Source organism: Dermacentor variabilis, chromosome 2 (assembly GCF_050947875.1).
Source record: "Dermacentor variabilis isolate Ectoservices chromosome 2, ASM5094787v1, whole genome shotgun sequence".
Classification (NCBI taxonomy): Eukaryota; Metazoa; Arthropoda; class Arachnida; order Ixodida; family Ixodidae; genus Dermacentor; species Dermacentor variabilis.
In genome coordinates this window covers 265,073,476-265,096,628 of record NC_134569.1, presented here as the reverse complement: position 1 = coordinate 265,096,628, position 23,153 = coordinate 265,073,476, and positions in this window count along the sequence as shown.

Genomic DNA, 23,153 nt, shown 5'->3' with positions numbered 1-23,153 from the left:
GCGGCGTATGTCCGAGGAGGTGGTGGCCATCGGTTGTGGCAATGAGGAGCGACGTGGCCGATGCGACAGCAGTGGAAGCAGATCGGCCTGTCATCAGGGATACGCCATTCGGATGGGTTGCGGCGAGATGTGGCAGGAAAGGACTGTCGGCGACGAGGAGGGCCGGTAGAGAACTGGGGAACGTTGGGTTGAGACGTTGTACACACGGAGGTCAGGCCCATGTTGTCAAATTTCTGTCTGAGTACGGCCTGAATCATCGCAATCATGGTTGCTGGCGGAGCGGGAGGCGTCGCGGCGAAAGCTGGCGAACAGGCGGCCTCGAGCTCGCGGCGAACAATACGGGTGACGTCGTGACAGGTGTTAGCCTGACGTGGTCGACCCTCACACGTCGACGTAGCAGCAGTGTTGGGTAGCCACGTGATGTGGTGTGTGATACGGCGGCTCTTAGCCTGTTCAAGGCGAAGGCATTCTTTAATGATGGCGTCGATTGTCGAGACGTTGCCGAAAAAAAGTAAATTGAAAGCGTCGTCGGCGATGCCTTTTAGGACATGCGACACTTTATCAGCTTCAGACATAGCGTCGTCAGATTTTCGGCACAGAGCCAAGATGTCGAGGATGTATGAAACGTACGGCTCTGTAGATGTCTGAACACGAGACGCAAGAGCCTTTCTCGCGGCAACCTTGCGGCCAATGGGGTCGCCGAACAGTTCCCTGAGCTTTTCTTTGAAATGGTCCCAACTGGTTATCTCGTCGTCATGCGTCTGGTTCCACACGCGTGGGGTGCCGCCGAGATAAAAGATGACATTGGCGAGCATAATCATTGGGTCCCACCTGTTATTAGCGCTGGCATGTTCATATAGCCTGATCCATTCGTCAACGTCCTGTCCCTCCACGCCAGAGAACACACCAGGGTCGCGATGTTGGGGAACCGTGACAAAGGGAGCAGACGGACAAGCCGAAGCCGTTGCAGAGGTGGCCTCTTCACCGGGAGGCATGGTGACAAGCTCGATGGACCGACCACTCCGGAGTTCCATGGCGAGGACGGGGATCGCTCACCTCCACCAGAATGTTTCGTGTAAAATGATACAGACGGAAGAGGCTATTTACAAGCTATTTACACTAGACTGGAGCCAGAGCACCAGGCCGACATTTTCTCGCGCCAAGGGCACAAACCCACTTCGTCGTCGTTCTCGCGGCGGCTCGTCTGTCGTGTATCTATCGATAATATCAATTTTATATATATATATATATATATATATATATATATATATATATACATATATATATATATATATATATATATACACGCAGGAAAGAGACGACAAACTTTTTGGAAGAGTTCTTTTACTTGACGTTTTCGGCTGGTGGACCAGCCTTCGTCAGAGTACAGTGCTCTGACTGTACTCTGACGAAGGCTGGTCCCCCAGCCGAAAACGTTAAGTCTTACGAAAATTTCGTCGTCCCTTTCCTGCGTATGTTACGTCGGGTCCTGCGTGCTGAACTTTGAAGAAAACCCCTATATATATATATATATATATATATATATATATATATATATATATATATATATATATATATACATTGACACGCCTATTCTTCTATGCCGACGACAACGACGATAGGGACGTTAACGGACTTCGTCCAGTGGGTCAGTGGGATTTTCGGCAAGGACGCAGAAGACGTGCCTCTGGCCGGTTTTGTATTTGAACAAGTTGCCCAGCGGCTCTTGAACGTCTCCCTGTCTACTGTCCGCGTTGTGGTGCGACACTGGTGGAGGTGCGGAGTACTGACCGCGCCTGATGCTCGGGAGTCCTTCTGGGAGTCGTTCCTCTTGCCCGGATGCGTTAACACCAGTTACAACACCCGTGCATCGCTTTAGTCGTCGACTGCTAGGCCTTGCCCCGGAGTTCTCTTCTCTCCAACCACCTCCCTCTAGGAGCTCCACACATCTCGCAATGGCCGAAACGAGCCCAACGCAAGCACCCCAAAGCAGCCGGTTTTCCAGTCCACAGCAAGTAACCGTTCTTCATCCTCTGGTTCCCGGTTGCTATCGCGGAGCAGTCTTCGAAGACATTGAACACTGGCTTGACAAATATGAACGCGTCGCACAGATTAATCAGTGAACTTAGCAGCAAAAGCTCTCCCACGTCTATTTCGACCTTGACGACAGCGGCCGTACTTGGTACGAAAACTGCGAAGCTAGCCTAACGACATGGAATGACTTTCGTCAGAAAATCACAGATACTTTTGCGAGTGCCGACCGACGCGACCGTGCCCAACTGATGATGGAGCTACGGGTACAACAACCTAATGAGTCGGTAACAATGTTCGCCGAGGACATAGACCGCCTCTTTCGTAGAGCCGACCCGACAATCACTGAAGAAAGAAAGTTGCGCTACCTCATACGAGGTGTAAAAGAGCAGTTGTTCGCGGGACTTGTGCGGAATCCACCACTCACCGTCGCTGACTTTATCAAAGAGAAACGACTGTGATTCCTGCACGCTGCCCAATTTTATTTAGGCTATGGGATACATTGATGTATTGATACATATGTATTGATGTATCCCATAGGCTCACAGTCATTTTCTCAGCCCCGGAAAAATTGGCAAGGCTCTGTAAGCGTGTAGACGCGCCTAAATCGCATCAGTGTTGTTTTTCTGTCGGGCACAGAAAACGGTTTGTGACGTGCGCAACGAATGTAGTCTATTAAATTCCCCTGTCTTGCGGCAGTAAATATGTGGGACAGACAGGCAGGTGCTTAAACAATCGACTAAGAGAGCATTGTAACAACGTCCGCAGCACTGTACAAGGCCACTTGGGCATCCATTGCCGAGACTGCGGCTGAGTGCCATTCTTTGAAGATACTGAAGTTTTAGCGAGACACAGCTCTCAGCTCACCCGGGAAATTGGGGAAGCTGATTTCATCAGAAAACTTGGTATTATTTGCGTCAGTGCACCCTCAATCGCGCTGACCCCTGGTGAAGTCTCGTATCTAAGCAGATAGAAATCGTAATGCTTATATTTTTTTTAATATTTTTTTCAGGTGACCATGTTCTTAGTTAATGACTTGCTGTTAGAACACCCCATGTGACTGTCGTACATTTTCTGCGGATGCCTCTTCTTGTATATATACACACGATGTGGCAACGCAATACAATATTGTTGGAAGTCAGCGCTGTGTATGTCGTCTATCGCTGTCCTTGTCCTTCGCGCTGTACGTTATTTTTGATCATGAATTACCAACTAGCCCAAGCAACCACCCTAGTTCGGCCTCCTGCAACCTGTTCAGGTTCCTCGAAGACCATTTCACCAAATCGGAACGGATATATTGGATCCGCTTCCTACTTCTACTGCCAGGAATCGCTTTGTTATCGTAGCAACCGACTACCTCACACGTTACGCTGAAACAAAGGTCATCCAGAGAAGCACAGCGGAAGAAGAGGCGCGCTTTTTCACTGAGCGCACTGTGTTGCGACACGGCGCACCAACCGTCGTAATAATAGACCGAGGAACCGCATTCACGGCTGCGCTTTTAGATCACGTCTTGCTGCTAAGTGGAACGGCGCATCGGAAATCAACCGCCTACCATCCACAAACCAACGGATTAACAGGACGCCTAAACAAAACAATTGAAGACATGCTCTCCTTGTACGTGAAAGTTGAACATAAAAATTGGGACGACATCCTACCGTATGTCACTTTTGCATATAACACGGCGAAGCAAGAGACGACGCGCATGACTCCGTTCACCCTTGTTCGTGGGCGGGATGTACAAACGATGTTGGATGCGATGCTTCCACATGACGTTGGCGACACTCATATGGACGCCGCTGTGTTTATGCAACGAGCAGAAGAGGCTCGGCAACTCGCGCGCTTGCGGATCTGCCAGCAGCAAGAATACGACGCAGGGCGCTATGACCTTCATCGTCGAATAGTAATCTATGACGTCGGCGACAGAGTGTGGGTTTGGACACCCATACGAAAACGAGGCCTCTCCGAGAAGCTGTTAAGGCGATACTTCGGACCGTATCGAGCATTGCGCCGACTGAGTGACGTCACGTACGAGGTCGGCCCCGACAGTCCCAATTGTACGCGGCGCCGCACGCACCGTCCTGAACTTGTGCACGTTGTCCGCATGAAGCCGTGTGTGAGAGAATAACTATGCGAGAGACCCTTTAATCCGCAAGTGACACTTCTGGTCTAGCATCGGGACGATGCTCTCTTAGGGAGGGACAAATGACGCGTCTATTCTTCTATACAGGCGACAACGAAGATAGGGACATTAACGGACTTCGTCTAGTGGGTCAGTGGGATTTTCGGCAAGGACGAAGAAGACGTGTCTCTGGCCTGTTTTGTATTTGAACAAGTTGTCCAGCGGCTCTTGAACGTCTCCCTGTCTACTGTCCGCGTTGTGGTGCGACAAATATATATATATATATATATATATATATATATATATATATATATATATATATATATATATATATACACATGGGTGCAGCGGTGACGTAGAGGTAGAGCATCCGCCTCGCGTGCAAGAGGACCGTGGTTAGAATCCCGTGCTGCGCAATTTTCCACCGGATTGATAAAAAAATCCGCGTGTTGATAAAGTTGCACAAAAAGGCCTGGAGTGGGGCTTGATCCCGGTGACCAGAAGCGGTAACGCACTCCCTCACCAGAGCAATATTGGCCACCCTGGTGCAGTACTTGGCCACAACCTCTTATAGGAATACAATCAAACCTCGGCCCTCAGTGCGCAGTAGCTACGAAGCCACGGCGTCAGCTGCGAAGCAGGTCTGATTATGGCGGCGGTCAGACCTGCGACGCAGCAGAGGGTGCTAAGAATCCCTGGTTCCGGACAGGCCGACATTGGAATCTGAACCTGGCATGTTTAACGCCAGAACGTTATCTAGTGAGACGAGTCTAGCACTGCTATTGGAGGATTTAGAGGGCAGTAAGTGGGATATAATAGGGCTCAGTGAAGTTAGGAGTACAAAAGAAGCATATACAGTGCTAAAAAGCGGGCACTTCCTGTGCTACTGGGGCTTAGCGGAGAGACGAGAACTAGGAGTCGAATTCCTGATAAATAAGGATATAGATGGTAACATACACGAATTCTATAGCATGAACGAGCGGGTGGCAGGTCCTGTTGTGAAACTTAACAAGAGGTACAAAATGAAGGTCGCACAAGTCAACGGCCCTACATCCGGTCATCATGACCAGGAAGTCGAAAGCTTCTATGAAGATGTGGAATCGGCGATGGGTAAAGTCAAAACAAAATACACTGTACTGATGGGCGACCTCAATACCACGGTAAGCAAGAAGCAGGCTGGAGACAAGTCAGTGGGGGAATATGGCATAGGTTCTAGGAATAGCAGGGAAGAGTTATAGTAGAGGTTGCAGAGCGGAACAATTTGTGCACAATGAATACTTTCTTCCGCAAGCGGGATAACATAAAATGGACGTGGAGGAGCCAGTATGGCGAGACTAGAAATGAAATAGACCTCATACTCGGCGCTACCCATGGCATCATACAATATTGGACGTGCTCGGCAAGGTGCGCTGCAGTGAGCATAGAATGGTAAGAAATCGCATTAGGCTAAACTTGAGGAGGGAACGGAAGAAACTGGTACATAAGAAGCCAATGAATGAGTTAGCGGTAAGAGGGAAAATACAAGAATTCCAAATCAAGCTGGAGAACCGATATTCGGCTTAACTAAGAAAGAGGACCATAGTGCTGAAAGAATGGACGACAATCTTATGGGTATTATTAAGGAGTGTTCAATAGAAGTCGGTGGCAACTCCGTTAGACAGGATACCAGTAAGCTATCGCAGGAGACGAAAGATCTCATCAAGAAACGTCAATGTACGCAAGCCTCTAACCCCACAGCTAGAATAGAAGTGGCACAATTTTCGAAGTTAATCAAGAAGCCTAAGGCAGATGACATAAGGAAGTATAATATGGATAGAATTGAACATGCTCTCAGAAACGGAGGAAGCCTAAAAGCAGTGAAGAAGAAAGTAGCAATAGCCAAGAATCATATGTATGCGTTAAGAGACAAAGCCGTCAATATCATTACTAATATGGATGCAATAGTTCACGTGGCTGAGGAGTTCTATAGAGATTTACACAGTACCAGTGGCACACACGACGATAATGGCAGAGATAATAGTCTAGAGTCTAGAGAAAGTAAAGAAAGCCTTGGAAGCCATGCAAAGCTGGAAGGCAGCAGGACAGGATCAGGTAGTAGCAGATTTGTTGATGGGTGGTGGGTAGATTGTTCTAGAAAAACTGCCACCCTGTAAACGCAATGCCTCATGACTTCGAGCGTAACGGAATCCTGGAAGAACGCTAACATAATCCTAATCCATAAAAAAGGGGATGCCAAAGACTTGAAAAACTATAGACCGATCAGTGTACTGTGCGTTGCCCACAAAGTATTTACTAAGGTAATCGCAAATATAATTAGGAACACCTTAGACTCGTGTCAACCAAACGACCAGGCAGGATTCCGTAAAGGCTACTCAACAATAGACCATATTCACACTATCAATCAGCTGATAGAGAAATCTGCGGAATATAACCAACAATTATAATGACACGTGTACTTAATCGGGCAACCACGTTTCGCCGCCTAACATATGTAATCGCACAACGTGGGACGCGCCTGCATGTATCTGAAGTTTATGGAAAGTTATCGATGCTTCTATCCGCTGTCTGTTGTCGCCGGACCTTATGTTATCTGATTTCATCACCTGACGCGAATGGTGTAGAACGTTGTGGAAGGCACGCGGGTCCGAACGATTAGTCTGGAACATTCGACGACTGCTGTATAGAAGCGGACGCGCTTGACCCGCTGATTAGATTTTCGACGATCGTCGACCCTGTTTGCCGCTATCGTTGTGTTATAAGTGTAGCCTGTTTTTGTGGGCACAGGTTCGCCAAACAAAAGTTAGTTTTGACTTTCACAGTATTACCACTGTGTTCGTCAACGTCACCACCACGTGACAATATATAGCTTTCATTGAATACGAGAGAGCGTTTGATTCAGTTGAAACCTCAGCAGTCATGGAGGCATTACGAAATCAGGGTGTAGATGAGCTGTATGTAATAGTGCTGAAAGATATGCATAGCGACTCCACAGTCACCGTAGCCCTCCACGAAGAAAGCAACAAAATCCCAATGAAGAAAGGCGTCTGGCAGGAAGATACGATCTCTCCAATGCTATTGACAGCGTCTTTACAGGAGGTATTGAGAGACCTGGATTGGGAAGAATTGGGGATAGGAGTTAATGGAGAATACCTTAGTAACTTGCGATTCCCTGATGATATTGCCTTGCTTAGTAACTCAGGGGACCAAGTGCAATGCATGCTCACTTACCTGGAGACGCAAAGTAGAAGGGTGGGTCTGAAAATTAATCTGAAGAAAACTAAAGTAATGTTAAACAGTCTCGGAAGAGAACAGCAGTTTACGATAGGTACCGAGGCACTGGAAGTGGTAAGAGAACACATCTACTTAAGGCTAGTAGTGACTGCGGATCCAGATCATGAGAATGAAATAATCAGAAGAATAAGAACGGGCTGGGGTGCGTTTAGCAGGCATTCGCAGATCATTAACAGCAGGCTGCGATTATCCCTGAAGAGAAAAGTGTATAACAGCTGTGTCTTACCAGTACTAACGTACCGGGCAGAAACCTGGAGGCTTGCGAGAAGGGTTCCACCCAAATTGAGGGCGACACAACGAGCTATTCAAAGAAGAATGATGGCTGTAACGCCAATGGATAAGAAAATAGCAGATTGGGAGAGGGAACAATTTCGAGCTAATGACAACTTAGTTGAAATCAAGAAAAAGAAATTTGCATAGGCAGGGCATGTAATGACGAGGGATGATAACTGATGGTCATTAAGGGTTACGGCCTGGATTCCAAGGGAAGGGAAGCGTAGCAGGGGCCGGCAGAAAGTTAGGTGTGGGGATGAGATTAAGAAGTTTGCAGGGATATGGCCACAATTAGTACATGACCGGGTAGATGGAGATGTATGGGAGAGGCCTTTGCCCTGCAGTGGACGTAACCAGGCTGATCATCATCATCATCATCATCATCATGATCATCGTCATCATCATCCTGGTTACGCCCGCTGCAGGGCAAACGCCTCCCCATATTTCACCAACTGCCCGGTCATGAACTAATTGTGGCCATGTGGATACATATGTATACATTTCGCTGAAACATACGCTCTCTCTCTCTCTCTCTCTCTATATATATATATATATATATATATATATATATATATATATATATATATATAAACGAGAAGGCAGGGGATTAGCCAAATTTTTTCGTTAGTTATACAATAAAATGCCAACAAACACTGACACCAAGGACGACATAGGGGAAATTTCTCATTATGCAAAACAGAGGTGAGGCGTGCTGACAGAACACAAGAGTAGAGAAGTGGACAACACGAACGCTGACTATCAACTGAAGGGAGCACTGAGGTGAAAAAAGAAAGAAGACACATAACTCATCTGTGCAAGCTCAGGAATGGTATCACCACGTGTCAGTCGGGTACATTTGACGCTCTGCGAGAGAGATTACTGTGAAGGCACTCAATCTCTTCCTTATGTAAAGTATTCGAAGGCTGACTCACGCACGCACTTCCACCGTTATAGATATACCATGCCTTTACCACAAGACGCGTATCTTCATTCTTATGCCTGTACAATATCGCGCATTCATTTAACTCTGGCGTGCAGTTACAATCTTGGCAATGTAGGGAAAGATTAGAAGTAGATCCACCGGTTAACGACCTTTTATGTTTCATTAGCCTCTGACTGATTCACCGCCCCGTTTGCCCTACGTAGAACTGCCCACAGCTAAGGGGAAGTTTATTAACCACACCCATACGACAGTCAGTGAACCTGTTCTCATTGTGCTTCACTGGACAAATATTTGTTCTTTTCTTGCCTTTTACCTGCTACTTTTTCGTCTTCACGACAGCGCATGTTTTGCCTAGCTTATTGGGAGCAGTGAAAGCAACATTAACATCATATCTATTTGAAACTTTTTTAAGCCTATGCGACACTGAATATATTCGAATGTACTGCCGTTTTTTTTTTGCTACTACTGCTTTCTGTAATCACGTCCGTCTCCCTCTAAACCGACTTGTTTAGGCACTCAGCCACAGTGGCCACTGCTACACTAGGATAACCTGATTCTAATAGGCGCCGGACCTGCGCATTAAAACTGGCGCTCATTTTGGGCATGCAGGATCTGGTGAGAGAAAACCTAAGGCACTTCTCTCACCTTAAGTCTTAAGTTTTCTCTAGTGAGAGAAGGGGACTTAAGTCTTCTCTCACTAAAGAAGGTTGCTTTAGCTGCTTAACATGAGACTCCTTTAAACGCTACATTGTCAGCGGTTTTCGGAGTCGCAAATCTGCTTGCCGACCAGCTAGTGAGTCGCCATCTACCTACAAGAAAGTCAATAAGAAGCCTCTGTGCGATGACGCAGAGACCGCTGTGGAGCTTTACTTTCGCTATAAACGTATTACCGTTCACGCAATGCCAGATCACCGGACAAGTGCAACGCGGCAACAATGCTGGTAGAGAAATTTTCGGTGAGGCTTTGTGGGGAGAGCACATAACGCTGCAATGAGCCTTCATATTCTACTTATCTGCTGGCGTAATGTTTTCGTTAGCGACATATTCATTAATGTGCAATCATTTTACGGTTTTTCTTCTCCGAGAAAACTCGCGCAGCCCAATAAAGTTTCGTTGCGTCTTTTGTTGAGGTATCGAAACGGGAGTTGACCGTTACGCAGTAGCATGGCTGGAGAGACGTATGCTTACCTCAGCAGTTCTGGAGTACCTGGCCATTTACGGATTTTCACCGCACATGTCGAAACGAGTTGACCGCTAGCGTCACGCCGCGCCCAACTCATTCCACAACCGAAACACATGATGCAACACGTAGTCCAAGAAATTGGTTTTGGTGCATGCGAGCGACAATCACGTACACGAAATGCCCGCCTTATCCACGAATCTCCCGTAGACTGCGCCATCCGCGCTTTTGTTCGCAGCAGTCACACTTACATTCATGTTCGCAGAAGTCAAACTTACAAAAGGCATATTGTTATAGAGATACAAGGTACCCACACAGTATCTAAGATACATGTATCTTCGATGCTGCGGAGCATAGAATATAGGTAGCATAGTTCTCGCCACGTTGTTTTTCCACAACGAATTCCTCTGCGAATTTCCACAAAGGGAAATTCGCAGAGCTATTCGGTCGTCCAGCCGTTCGCAAGTTGCGCACCAAACGGAACTTGCCAGGACGAGTTCCGTTTGGTTCGCAACTTGCGAACGGCTGGACGACCGAATAGCACTGCGAATTTCCCTCTGTAGTCCAATGAGGCGGTAAAGTTAGTCTCGTGCTTGCGGAAGCTCTCACTGGCGATGTCAGTCAAGTGAAGGATGAGATTGTTGACAGTGTGTGCGTCGTTGCATTTATTGTGCTTACTTACGCGGTCGTATCACTTAAGTACTGGTCGTCGCTTCCGCTGATGAAACCAGGGTTGCGTAGCCGAACAACGCCACAACAGACCTCAGTCAGAGGTTGGTAAACAAACTGTTGCTCTTTGTCTGTGGCTTTGAGAGGAACTGGAGGCAAGGTAAAGCTGCAGAGTTCCGGGGCTGTAGCGAACCTGCAACCTCCACCAAATATAATGGGGGTTTGGGATGAGCACTCTTTATAAACACAATCGCAGCAAGCGAAGTGGCCTTTGAAGAAAACAGCGCAAACCTAGTGCTCATCAATCGTCGTTTTCTTCTAATATTCCAGCGTGATCAGCGCACTATGCTTCTTGAAATAGCTGTAATATTCTTCATAACATATTAAACATCAAAGAACACTTTGCTTACAACCAATTCCCCCATATGCGAGGAATCGGTCGAAAATTTCTCGCCATCTTGTAGTGCATCATTACTGACTTCGAAACTCAAGCACATAACATTATCAGCATCCGGTCAGTATAAAATATGGCGTTGTGTCCGATATATAGGACATGCGGCATTTGTGGTTTTAAACGGCAAAGAGAATCTCGATGGTGCAATTTATCCTAAACTTGTTCACACATTTTATTGTCGGAAAACTAACTCGTGATAGCAATCTGCGATCGTGAAAGGCATCATAGCACCTTTCAAATGGCATGGTTTGCCGCTTGGCATAGTATAGAAATGAACGCTGTCTCAAGCAACAGCGTCCGGAACCTACGTGCAACACACAAAGTTTAACAGGCGACACAGCATTTAGCCCAACAATTCGGTGGGAGCTGCAGTAAACCACCGCTGTCGCGCCTTCCGGAACCCTCGAGGATGCGCATATTAAGAGATGCAAGCCAGGCGCTCAGTATTTTTTCCTCATCCGACGACCAGCTAGCCCAACCATAACTCTTCTAGAAGGCAGGTCACGCGGCTGCCACCCACGATAAATCACGTCATGATAGTTTAATGCTTCCATGTGGCAACATCATCATCATCATCATCAGCCTGGTTACGCCCACTGCACGGCAAAGGCCTCTCCCATACTTCTCCAACAACCCCGGTCATGTACTAATTGTGGCCATGTCGTCCCTGCAAACTTCTTAATTTCATCCGCCCACCTAAGTTTCTGCCTCCTCCTGCTACGCTTCTCTTCCCTTGGAATCCAGTCCGTAACCCTTAATGACCATCGGTTATCTTCCCTCCTCATTACATGTACTGCCCATGCCGATTTCTTGTTCTTGATTTCAACTAAGATGTCATTAACTCGTGTTTGTTCCCTCACCCAATCTGCTCTTTTCTTATCCCTTAACGTTACACCTATCATTCTTCTTTGCATAGCTCGTTGTGTCGTCCTCAATTTGAGTAGAACCCTCTTCGTAAGCCTCCAGGTTTCTGCCCCGTAGGTGAGTACTGGTAAGACACAGCTATTATATACTTTTCTCTTGAGGGATAACGGCAACCTGCTGTTCATGATTTGGGAATGCCTGCCAAACGCACTCCAGCCCATTATTATTCTTCTGATTATTTCCGTCTCATGATCCGGATCCGCCGTCACTACCTGCCCTAAGTAGATGTATTCCCTTACGACTTCCAGTTTCTCGCTACCTATTGTAAATTGCTGTTCTCTTCCGAGATTGTTAAACATTACTTAAATTTTCTTCAGATTAATTTTCACACCCACTCTTCTGCTTTGCCTCTCCAGGTCAGTGAGCATGCATTGCAATTGGTCCCCTGAGTTACTAAGCAAGGCAATATCATCAACGAATCGCAAGTTACTAAGGTATTCGCCGTTAACTTTTGTCCCCACTTCTTCCCAATCCAGGTATCTGAATACCTCCTGTAAACACGCTGTGAATGGCATTGGAGAGATCGTATCACCCTGCCTGACGCCTTTCTTTATTGGGATTTTGTTGGCACAAACGCTACTAGATCCGAGCGCTCAACTTGAATAAGCCTATGTCTCGCTTCTTTAATGCCATTGGATAGTTCTCAAACGGCGTTTGCTAATTTCTCCTTGGAGTGCTCGTACGCAACAAGACTGCGCTGCACTCCATCGCACACATCGAGCGAATTTGTGGTGCGGCTACTAATCCTGTTACAAGAAAACATGAAAGATGACCGACAAACTTTTCAAAACGTGATTGTTCGTTAGAGAAGTGAAAAAACGACCTGGCAAGGTCTGTGCAGAGTCCACTCAAACAGTCATGCTTGCTTGCTTTATTTGAGGTGTTCTCGAAGTGGTAATAAATGTCGGGAGCAAAATTAGGTAAACACAGAGGACTATTCTTTGGTTGAAGAGGTACGGACGCGTCACCTCCTTCGGGCCTGTCGCGGCGAAGGTCATACGCAGGCCTTTCATGGAGGTAATAGCGCGGCGGGTATGCTTAGAGAACAATCGTAAACACGGGCACTGTGGAGCTAAGACGGACAAAGCACGGACACTCTTTCATGAAATCTCTGTCACATGTGATGGAGTTCGAGACAGAGCACATCTTCCCCCAGCTTTTCCACATTTCAAATAAATAGCGCTAAGGGATCCCCGGCTTCGCCGCGGGAGGTTCTTGGAGCGGCGGGCCTGTGATGGCTCCTGGTGCGCGGAGTGCTGACTGCTTGCTGTAAAAAGCCTGTTGTTTATATGTCGCATATTGTCAAGCCAGTGTTGTGACAGCGAGCTTTCGTGGTCATTGAGTGAAATTTTGTCATGTTTGCCTGTGGGCTAGTGCAGTTAATTTAATTAGCATGTGAATGTTTACTACCGTTAGGCATCTTGACACTATTACGTTGTTCGCTGATGCATATAGGCTACTGTCCAGTCACATGAAAAACTCAGACGTGGCGCTTTCAGGGATGTGTACACTTTTTTGGCAATCCCCTTCGCGGGCAGCGTGGCTTCTAAGGCACGCTTCTTGCAACCGAAACCGGTGACGTCACGGCGCGAGTTGGTGGCCAAGCGGGCGGACGCGTGTCTGCAGTCTAGGCCGGCTCCCGACGGAGTGATCTCCACTGGCAACACCAGCGAGGACTGCCTGCAATTGAACGTGTGGACGCCAGTCGACCCAAGCCAGCGCTCGGTACGGAACGATATCATGGGCGAGATTGACCGAAAGCTAGGTTCAGATGCCTCTGCATAAAACAGTTGCTATTTCTTTTCACTTAGTTCTTACTGCTCTTTTATACTTTATGGACTACTTTGTTCGATGACTATGTTCACGGCGTCGGCAACATTGCGCGAAACGGCTACCTCAATAATCGATCACAAGCGTTCGACGTCCATTTAAATGAACTTCGTAAGAAAGTATTTAGGGATGGCACATGTTGAGTCCACAGCCCTTACACAGTTTGTCCGTTCACAGTCACGCAAAATCATGAAGATTGAATCATTTGGAACGCCTCCTAAATGTTTAGTACGCAAATGCATTGAAACGGTTTCAGAATATTCTACACCAAGCTATCAAATATCGCTAAAACTACAATACCACATTTAGCGTTTGACGTAGAAGTTCTGCGGTAACGCGCAAGGTGGTGAGAAGCAATTAATAAAAGGGGACCTGTCTGCACGCCTTAAAATCAGACATCCAGCCTTTCGTACCAATTGCTACAAAGGAAACCAATACGGGTTCCTCGAAAGAAAAAGCCTCAGAGGTGAAGAAAAATTCATCATGGTCCGGGGCTAGAACCAGGGACTACCGCATTTCCGGGGCAGCTGCTCTACCATCTGAGCTAACCAGTCGGCTAGCAGATGGCAGCGCGAAGTGGAATTTGTCGACAACACGAAGCAAAGGTGTTTGATGTTTCCGCAGAACTTCTACGTCAAACACTTGCCTTTGCACCGTGTTTTTGACAAATTCGACTTCGCCCTGCCAACTGCTAGCCGCCTGGTTAGCTCAGATGGTAGAGCAGCTGCCACGGAAAGGCGGTGTTCCCGGGTTCGAGCCCCGGACCAGGACGAATTTTTCTTCAACTCTCAGGCTTTTTCTTTCTTGGAACCCGTATGGGTTTCCTTTGTAGCAAATGCTACGAACGGGTGGATGTCCAATTTTCCCTTTATTAACCATATTTAGATAAGCTATCTCATAATGCTTCAACTAGGTTTATAAAATTATTATTGGTAATTCTGGAGAACGGATTACTGTAATCATCAATAATCCTATGTCTTATCCAGCTTCATTAGAGCGTTTCAAGTCCTGTTTCGTACTGTTTAAAAAACTTTCTAAGCCGGCAAATAACAGCCAAACTATTTTTTACTGTTACCATAATTAAAGAATCGCATTTGACATATAGGCAAAATCTACACGTGGGACTGGATTGTTCGAATATAATTACATTATATACACGGCAAATAAAGAAAGTACTTTATATATCTATAAGATCATAAAGGTGAGGCTAGGGGCCATAATAAAATACAAGAGTATAGACTGCAGGATCAGTTGTAAAAAATTATAACAAAGGAAAGGTATTGAAAAAGTTGTAGTGTTTCAATAACAGCCAGAAAAAATTATTTACAGAATATGGAGTAATAAGACACAGACAGATAGAAACAGGCTATGTCCCCAAATAATATTATTATACCGTTTCGTACTATACAATATTTCATGTTAATTAATACTGATGCTTACTAATGATGCAGGTAGCTCATTTCATTTGATTCAAGTCCTAGGAAGGACTGTTTTTAAGCACGCGGCGCTGCTATGACCGGGTACGTTAGCTTTCTCACGGGATCACGATGACTTGAATAATAAAGCGCTGCGTGGGAGCGAAGACAAGTCGCAGTAGATTGTCTGAAAAAGGTAAATGCATGATTCTGTTGGAACGCGCTTCTCAGCAGCGCAAGGCGAGTGAGCCACGCGCGTCTCAAACAACAATGGAACTTTTTTAGCTATGATACTCACGAAGATAGCTCAGCGTGCTCCGCGCGCATGCGCTCTTGGCACTACACTCAAGACCCCGTTATTTGTTGCCACAGTAGTGAGTGCGCGAACAATGGGCGCACTCGCGCGGCCCGCTGTGGTTCGCGCAAGTTGACGCGCAACGGTGTTCTTGGTACGCCGTCCACTCCGCGTGAAGCTTTGAACAGCCTTTCCTACCTTGTCTGCTTGCGGTGATGGAGCTCGAGTTGATGCAAGTAGTTCGCTGTCGCCGTCCACGTGTGCTGGTTTTACATGGTCCAAAGAAACCACGTCGTGACGGCCAACTCAGTCGATCGTAATGTGCTTGTCTCCACGTTTCACCACTCACCTACACACGGGCGCCGGAGTGGACGCTGTACGGCGTCGTGCCTCACAAAGACGCGAGAGCACGAGGAGAGATCGCGGGGGACGTAAACAGGCTGTGCTGCTGGCGGACGCAGAGAGACAGCGCGTCGGTTCCTCATGATGTCGCAGGGCGTAGTCGGTGTTTGAATAAACGTTTGCCCATTTACCCTCAGCGATAAACTCCCCTGGAAGGCCAAGTGTAGTTCAGCATACCAGTTCCACCGAGCAGCACCGCATACCTGCCTTCAGGGCCATCCTAATTCCAAACAGAAGAAAAGGTAGTGCCTCCACCCAACAGTGCTAGAAGTTGCCGTCAGGCTAGTCTTCAGCTGCTGATGCGACCTTTCCGCCATACCGTTGCTGATGGGATGGCGGGCAGTTGTTTTGATGCGGGATGTTCCCAGGAGCCGTGTGATATTCGCGCAATAGGACAGACTCGAATTGCGTTCCCCGATCCGCAGTCACTGTAGATGGTACTCCGAACCGGGCTGCTTGACAAATGCGTTTGTTCCTGAAAAGCGGGCAGTGGTCCTACAATGTTCATATTGTCACGTAGCAGCGACGGTGAAGAAGGCAGCAAAACTGTGATGAACAAAACTAGCGTTTTATTGGGCGAACTTGTGCCCTTGTGCCCTATTGTGAACTTGTGCCCTATTGACTGCAATAAGTGCAAAAAAGTGCGCCAATGTTCGGTCGTGTGACCATTTTAGGGACGGGCAAGACCAGATAGGAACGCGAAATTTTAGAAGCTTTTCACATTGAAAATGAGAAAGAAATTTGTGTCCGTGGTACGTCTTTGTCGTTAACGGATAAGGAACGTGCTTACCTATCGAGTAGGTAAAAAATGATTAATAAAAAAACTGTCATTCATGCACAGGTCTTGGGAGGAGTAGAAGTTGCGCATGCGTCGGCTGTTTTCACATGGGAATGTATCTTCGAGGTGTTATTTGTGCACATGTCTTGGAAGGAGTTGAAGACGCGTTGGAGGTTACGTGAGGCAATGCAAATTTTAATGAAGTACAGTTGAAAGTCCAGCGTGTCTAACGCCTTTTCCTTGTGTGAGCGTCCTTTGTGTTTCTCTGGTACCCCCTTTTTCAAGTTAATCATGCACCAACTGGCCCAAGAGCTTGCGCTAATGCAAGTCAAACCTCTTTAGCAAAGAAACCAAAGTATAGTTTAGAGGTTTTAAACCGTAGTTTATACGTGGGTGAGAGACATGCCAGTATTCACGATGTCGTGTAGGGTGGTAGCGAATGTTGGTGTGGAGGTTAGCAACTTCAGGTAAAAATACGCTGTGTTCAAACTGTGATTTGTGTAGCTGTAAAAGACGGTAATCGTACGGGTTGCATCAGCGAATGATGGGACATGTGGTTCTTAATGTGTTCTGTAAGGCACGGCAGCAATTGCTTTAAGCGCGTTCTTCAGCACAAGTGAGAGCTTCATGATGTTTTCGTTTGTCCTACTGCCTCACATCAACATGAAATATTTGAATTTGCATGCAAATAATGAGTGGTACAACGCAAGCTTTGCTCTTAGAGGTAATAAACGCAAAAATTTTCTTAGTGAAAACTGAAAACTACGCGGGCAAGTTTGCCTTGCAGATGCTGAGTATGAGCATCCCATAACATGAATTCATTGAAATGTACTCCCAGTGTTTTGACTGGGTTTGTAATTTCTACATCTCCTCCTAATTTAAGAGTGGCGCTCATAGAAAGAGACTGATTTCTAGGTATGAAAATGTGAGTTTGCTTTGGTTGGAGTTTATAAGAAGATAATTTTTAATAGACGGAGAGCGCAACTTTTCTAAGATTTTATTGGCTTATTTGGCTAAATAATTCTCATGAGTACCTGATAGAAATGAGCTCGTGTCGTCTGTATATATATTTATTGACTATCAGTATCGATTTCAATTAAACCGTTTACATAAATAATGAATAGCGAAGGACGAAGCAGACTACCTTGAGGAACGCTGTGTAATAATATAACAGGACAAATCATGGTCGCCAATAACCACATATTGAATGCGGTTGCGCAAGCAAGTAGATAATAGAGGAAATAACTCCCACACCATCAGCTCGGAGTTTTAGAACTGTCGTGTGGTTGGTTCCGCAAATGTATTCGAAAAATCTATAAATATTCCTAAATTCATCAATTTGTTTTCTATGTTTACTTATTTGATTTTTTTATTTAAACGTACTGCCACTGACAAAAAGGGAGGGCAAGAAACCTACAATACGAAAATGCAAATCGAATAGTGAGTATACAGGCGGAATGATTTCTTGTGGAGTAGTGAAAGTATTACAACGTTGTTTTTTTTGCAAAACATCTACCGTCATCAAGTGTACATCATCAATATGCTTCAACACAAGGCTAGTACTGGGTGAATTAGATTAGATTTTTTTTGCTTTTCTTGTGCATTATACAATTCTTACAGAGAGATGAATGTTTGAAGAAACCAAGAACAGTTCACAAGTGTTTTATTGGTCTTTGCAACACAATGGAATACGGTCAACGAGTCAAGTCTGCGAGGCATGTAGGTGACTCTCATATCATTGTAAAGAGGTTTTTAGTGATGGCCTGAGGATAACATGTGATGGTAAGTTGTTCCATTCTCTGCTTGCGAGTGGAAAGAATGAAAATCTGAAACAGTCTGTGCTAAAACTGTAGTCTTGTAATGACTGGAGATAATTATGACGTGTCTGTATAGTCTCAGATTTACTAAATTAGCGGCAGCTATCTGTAGACAATTTCTTATGTAATAGTTGGTAAATTACATTGAGACGAGCAAGTCTGGCACGGTTTTCTAAAGTGAGTGATCCGGCTCGGATAATTATTTGGGATGGACAGGAAGTTAGGTCGCACTCGTTGTAAATAAATTTCCCAGCTCCCTCTCTAGCACTGTTATTAGTTTATTAGTATATGGAAGCCAATAGGCGTTTGCGTACACTAGGATACGCCTAACAAATATAGTACAGGCGAGTAGTTTATTTTTCTGGTGTACTTTGATGGAGGCACCTTCGGATACAGAAACGTATTTTCAAAGCTTTCGGTGTTATATATACAAAGTTCTTTTAGAAAGATCTTTTTTTAGATGTTGTTTTTAGAATGTACTTCTTGTTTGAGAAATGGAACTTCGGTAGGCGATATTACTCTAAGGCCAAACTGATTACTAGTTATTAAACCATATTTGTTAGAAAAAAATAGGAAGACGCACATAGATAATTCGTTCTAATCCTTGGAAAAAATTGGTAAAATGAATATGGGCCTATAAATACTGAAGGCTACCTCAGCACCTCCTTTATGAAGGATGACCAATTTCGCTTTTTTCAATCCTTCTATGAAAAACACTGATACAGAGAGACAAATTATAAACAAATGCTAAACTGTACAGCACATCGCGAAACGGGACCCGCGACACAGAAAGAACGAGGACAAGCCTGTGTCTCCTGTCCCGCTGCGCGCTATATCACGCAATGAACAGCTGACTAGCGCAAACCCTTGTATGTTAGAATTGGTCCCATTACATATACGACTTGTAATACAGGCTTCGTTCTGAATCCAGAAGTGTCTGCGCATTTTTTTTACTTTCATACGCCTAAAAGAGGCTATCACGTCATTGCGATCACACTCAATAAGGCACATGTCGTAAGAAGCCAACAGACACTGACAACAAGGACAACATAGGGGAAATTACTTGTGTTTAATAAATTACGTAAAGAAACGATAAAGAAATGGAAATGAAAGTGCATGAAATAACTTGCCGCAGGTGGGAACGATCTCACAACCTTGGCATTTCGCGTGCGGTGCTCTACCAATTGAGCTACCGTGGCGCCGTCTCCCCGTCCACTTTTTTGGGTATTTATGTTTCCTTGTAGAACTCTGAGTTTTAGCCGGCGCCACCACTCACGTACCTTGGCGGAGGACGTGGAGCATCCTTTATGCCGCAGGCGTCACGGGAACGTGATCTTTATGGGTGAAGGCAACCGGTCAATCAACCCATATATGCCATTTGAAGGCATCAATATTGCCAGATTTGAGACCCTCGTTTCCTTAAACCGAAAGAAAGGAGGTTAACCGAGGGGCCCGATTTTATTAGTCATATCATAAAAAATCCCACAACCTTCGCGACAAGCGAAGATTCTGCAATCGTTCCCCACCTGCGGGAAGTTGTTTTTTCATCCATTTCCATTTATTTATCGTTTCTTTATTCCATTTAATAAGCACAAGTAATTTCCCCTATGTTGTCCTTGGCGTCAGTGTTTGTTGGCTTCTTATGATGTGAATAATAAAATCGCGCCCCTCGGTTAACCTCGTTTCTTCCGGCCTATTACATAACGAGGGTCTTGAATCCGGAAACAATGATGCCTTCAGGAAAAGGCCAAAAATTTGGTCCTCACTTAAGAATTCATATTTCGTGAGAAATTAGTTGCCTCTTTTTGAAGCTTGAGAAGGTGTTTCTGTAGATTTCTGACATTGTTTTTAGATTTTCATGATGTTTCATTTCATTTCATTTATTAAAGCCTTAAAGGCCCGGAGGCATTACATAAGGCATATTTAAACTTATAAAAATTATGGGGTTTTATGTGTCGGTGCCGAAGCCACTTGCTGATTATGAGGCACGCCGTAGTGGGAGACTCCGGAAATTTGGGCCACCTGGGGTTCTTTAATGTGCAACTAAATATAAGTACATTAGTATTTCGCAATTCGCCCCCATCGAAATGCGGCCGCCGTGGTCCGGATTCGATTCCGCGACCTCGTGCTTAGCAGCCCAACACCATAGCTATTAAGAAACCACGACGGGTGTGTATTTTAACTTATTGTGGGCTACTGTAAGGTTTGGAATCTTGTAAGCTTAGCCGCCATAGAATCAAATGAATCGGTCGCACTAGCCAATGCGGTTTCCTTAAGGCGCACATCCTCGGAAATCGAAAAAAGTTGTCTATAAGCATTGCTGACTTCTTCTCTACTCCCTGATCTCTCAGCGGACATCGTGGCTGATGAAGTAGGAGCAGATCGAAATTCTTGCGTAGTTGAGTGAAGGGAGTCCTCCTTTTCTCTTGATGAATCTTGTGTGGATGCGTCATCGCTCAGAAATGGAGGCGCATGGGCACAGCGTTACCCTCGGTGGCCTTTGTTCTTTAGGAAGTTCTGCAAGCACATAAGTAAAAAGAGAGAATGCGCATTACGTATACAATAATATAGTGGCCACTTGAGTCATAATAGAAAGCGCGCCAACAAACTTAATACATATGTGCACGAATAGTTTCATGACATCGCTTTTCCTAATGCAGATAACGAAGTGATAAGCAATATTGTAACTACTACCAGAGTTAGGAGGCATATTACTCACGCAAACGAAGGGGTTGCAGCACAGTGCCAGACAGGAATACCAGTGTAGCAGGCTCTTAGAACGCACTATCAAGTGCTGTGCTTGCGCCGGCCAACCTTTCTTTTTCGTCATCATTCGCAGTGCCGACCGAGAGCGCCAGCTTTTAGCGTATGCGTCTGCGCGTACCGGCCTCGGTGGGCGTTAGAGGTACTCGTCCACGAAGTGGAGACGAAGCTAAGTGTACTCGTCGACGAAGTGGAGACGTTGCTGTCTGGGTTACATGCGCCGGCGACATCTGCGGGGAGCTCCGTGGGAGGTATCTTGAGGTGGGCCGGTTTCAGATGGTCTAATGAGACTACCTCTTCGCGGCCATTCAGTAGGATGGTGGCGGACTTTAGTGTCTTGTGGAGGACATGGTATGCCCCATCGCAGGAGGGTGTGAGAGGTGCCTTTGTAGCGTCTCGTCTGAGAAAAAACGTGGGTCGAAGATGCAAGGTTCGAATGCGCCAAGGTGGTGTGGTCCGTAGATCGAGGCGGGACGGGGCACTGTTGCTGAATGCAGCCCTGTAGGCATTGAAGCTACTGCAGCGGCTTGGGCGAGGGGCCCGAAGGAACGAACACTCCAGGATGCCGCAGAGGTGCACCATAGAGAAGTTCGCCCGGAGAACAGCCAAGGTCGAGACGAAGGAGAGCGCGTAGGCCCAGAATCACCATAGGAAGGTGGTCGACTCAGTGCTCCGGATCAAGGCGCGCAGTGAGGGCAGCCTTGAGCTAGCGGTATGGCCGCTCCACCATGCCGCTGGAATTGGCATGATCTGCAGTGGGATGGCAGTGTTTAGCGCCAGACAGGCGGCTGAGGGAAGTAAAGAGAGTACAGTGAAACTGCCGGCCGCGATCAGTCGTTATGATGCTGGGGCAGCCGAAGCTCGAAACCCATGCTGAAACAAAGGCTCTGGCGACCATTTCCGAAGTGATGTCCGGTATGGACATGGCTTCGGGCCAACGCATGAAGCAGTCGATCATTGTTAGAATGTACCGGTAGTCATGAGAGGGAGGAAGTGGTCCAACCAAGTGTCGAGATGGATGTGGTCAAAGCGACAGCCTGCTGGCAAGAAAGACTGCTTGGGAGTCTTCGTGTGGCGGGCCACTTTGGTGGTCTGGCACGCGAGGCACGAACGTGCCGACTGGTGAACATCGGTGTTAATACTTGGCTGTGTAGCGAGGTGCTACGCGGTCCGGATGCTGGTATGGCAGGTGCCGTGAAGGGACTGGAAGAATGGATGACGGAAAGCAGCCGGAATGAAGGAACGAAGTGCAGCCGTTGAGATGTGTCACCACAGCGAGCCAGGCACAAAGGGATGAGGAACGAGTTGTAGACGGAGAGCACGAAGATGGCCGAGCTGCACTTGCAGCTCAGGGTCTTCCATCTTCACCCGAGCTAGAGGTTCCCAGTGCACACTTCATGTACAAGTGCCACAGGAGAGTGAATCAGCTGCGTCTTTTTCGGTGCCTTTGATGTGCCGGATATGTGTCCTGAACTGCGGCACAAAGGCCAGTTGACAACGTTCACGTGCGACGTACTTGGAAGTTTCTTGTGCAGGGCATTCCCCAAAGGTGCAGCGATGGCGTCCGCCACCTCGTGAGAAACATCAGGAGACAGGTTGGCAAGTAAGTGGCGATACAGTGAAGTCACCGTGGTGATGTGGTATAGATCAAAGCAGGCTTCGACCTGGGTGAACCAAACCTGCGGGTCCTTGTTCTAGTACGAGGGCTGGCGAAGCTGTAGAGCTGCGACGTCTTGTGGATGCGAGGTAGCGTAAGGCGGAAGGTTTCCTCGGGGCGGAATGTTGCTGGGGTCGGTCATCTCGTAGTCCAGAGTCACCAATGTCACGAACCAAGTGGTTGCAGTGGAGCGCCAGAGTAGAGGAAGAGCGTAGCAGGCTCTTAGAACGAACCCTGCTGGCGCCACGAGCAGACGCCGCCCAGCTTTTCTTTCGCCATTTTTCGCAGTGCTGACTGAGAGCGCCGACC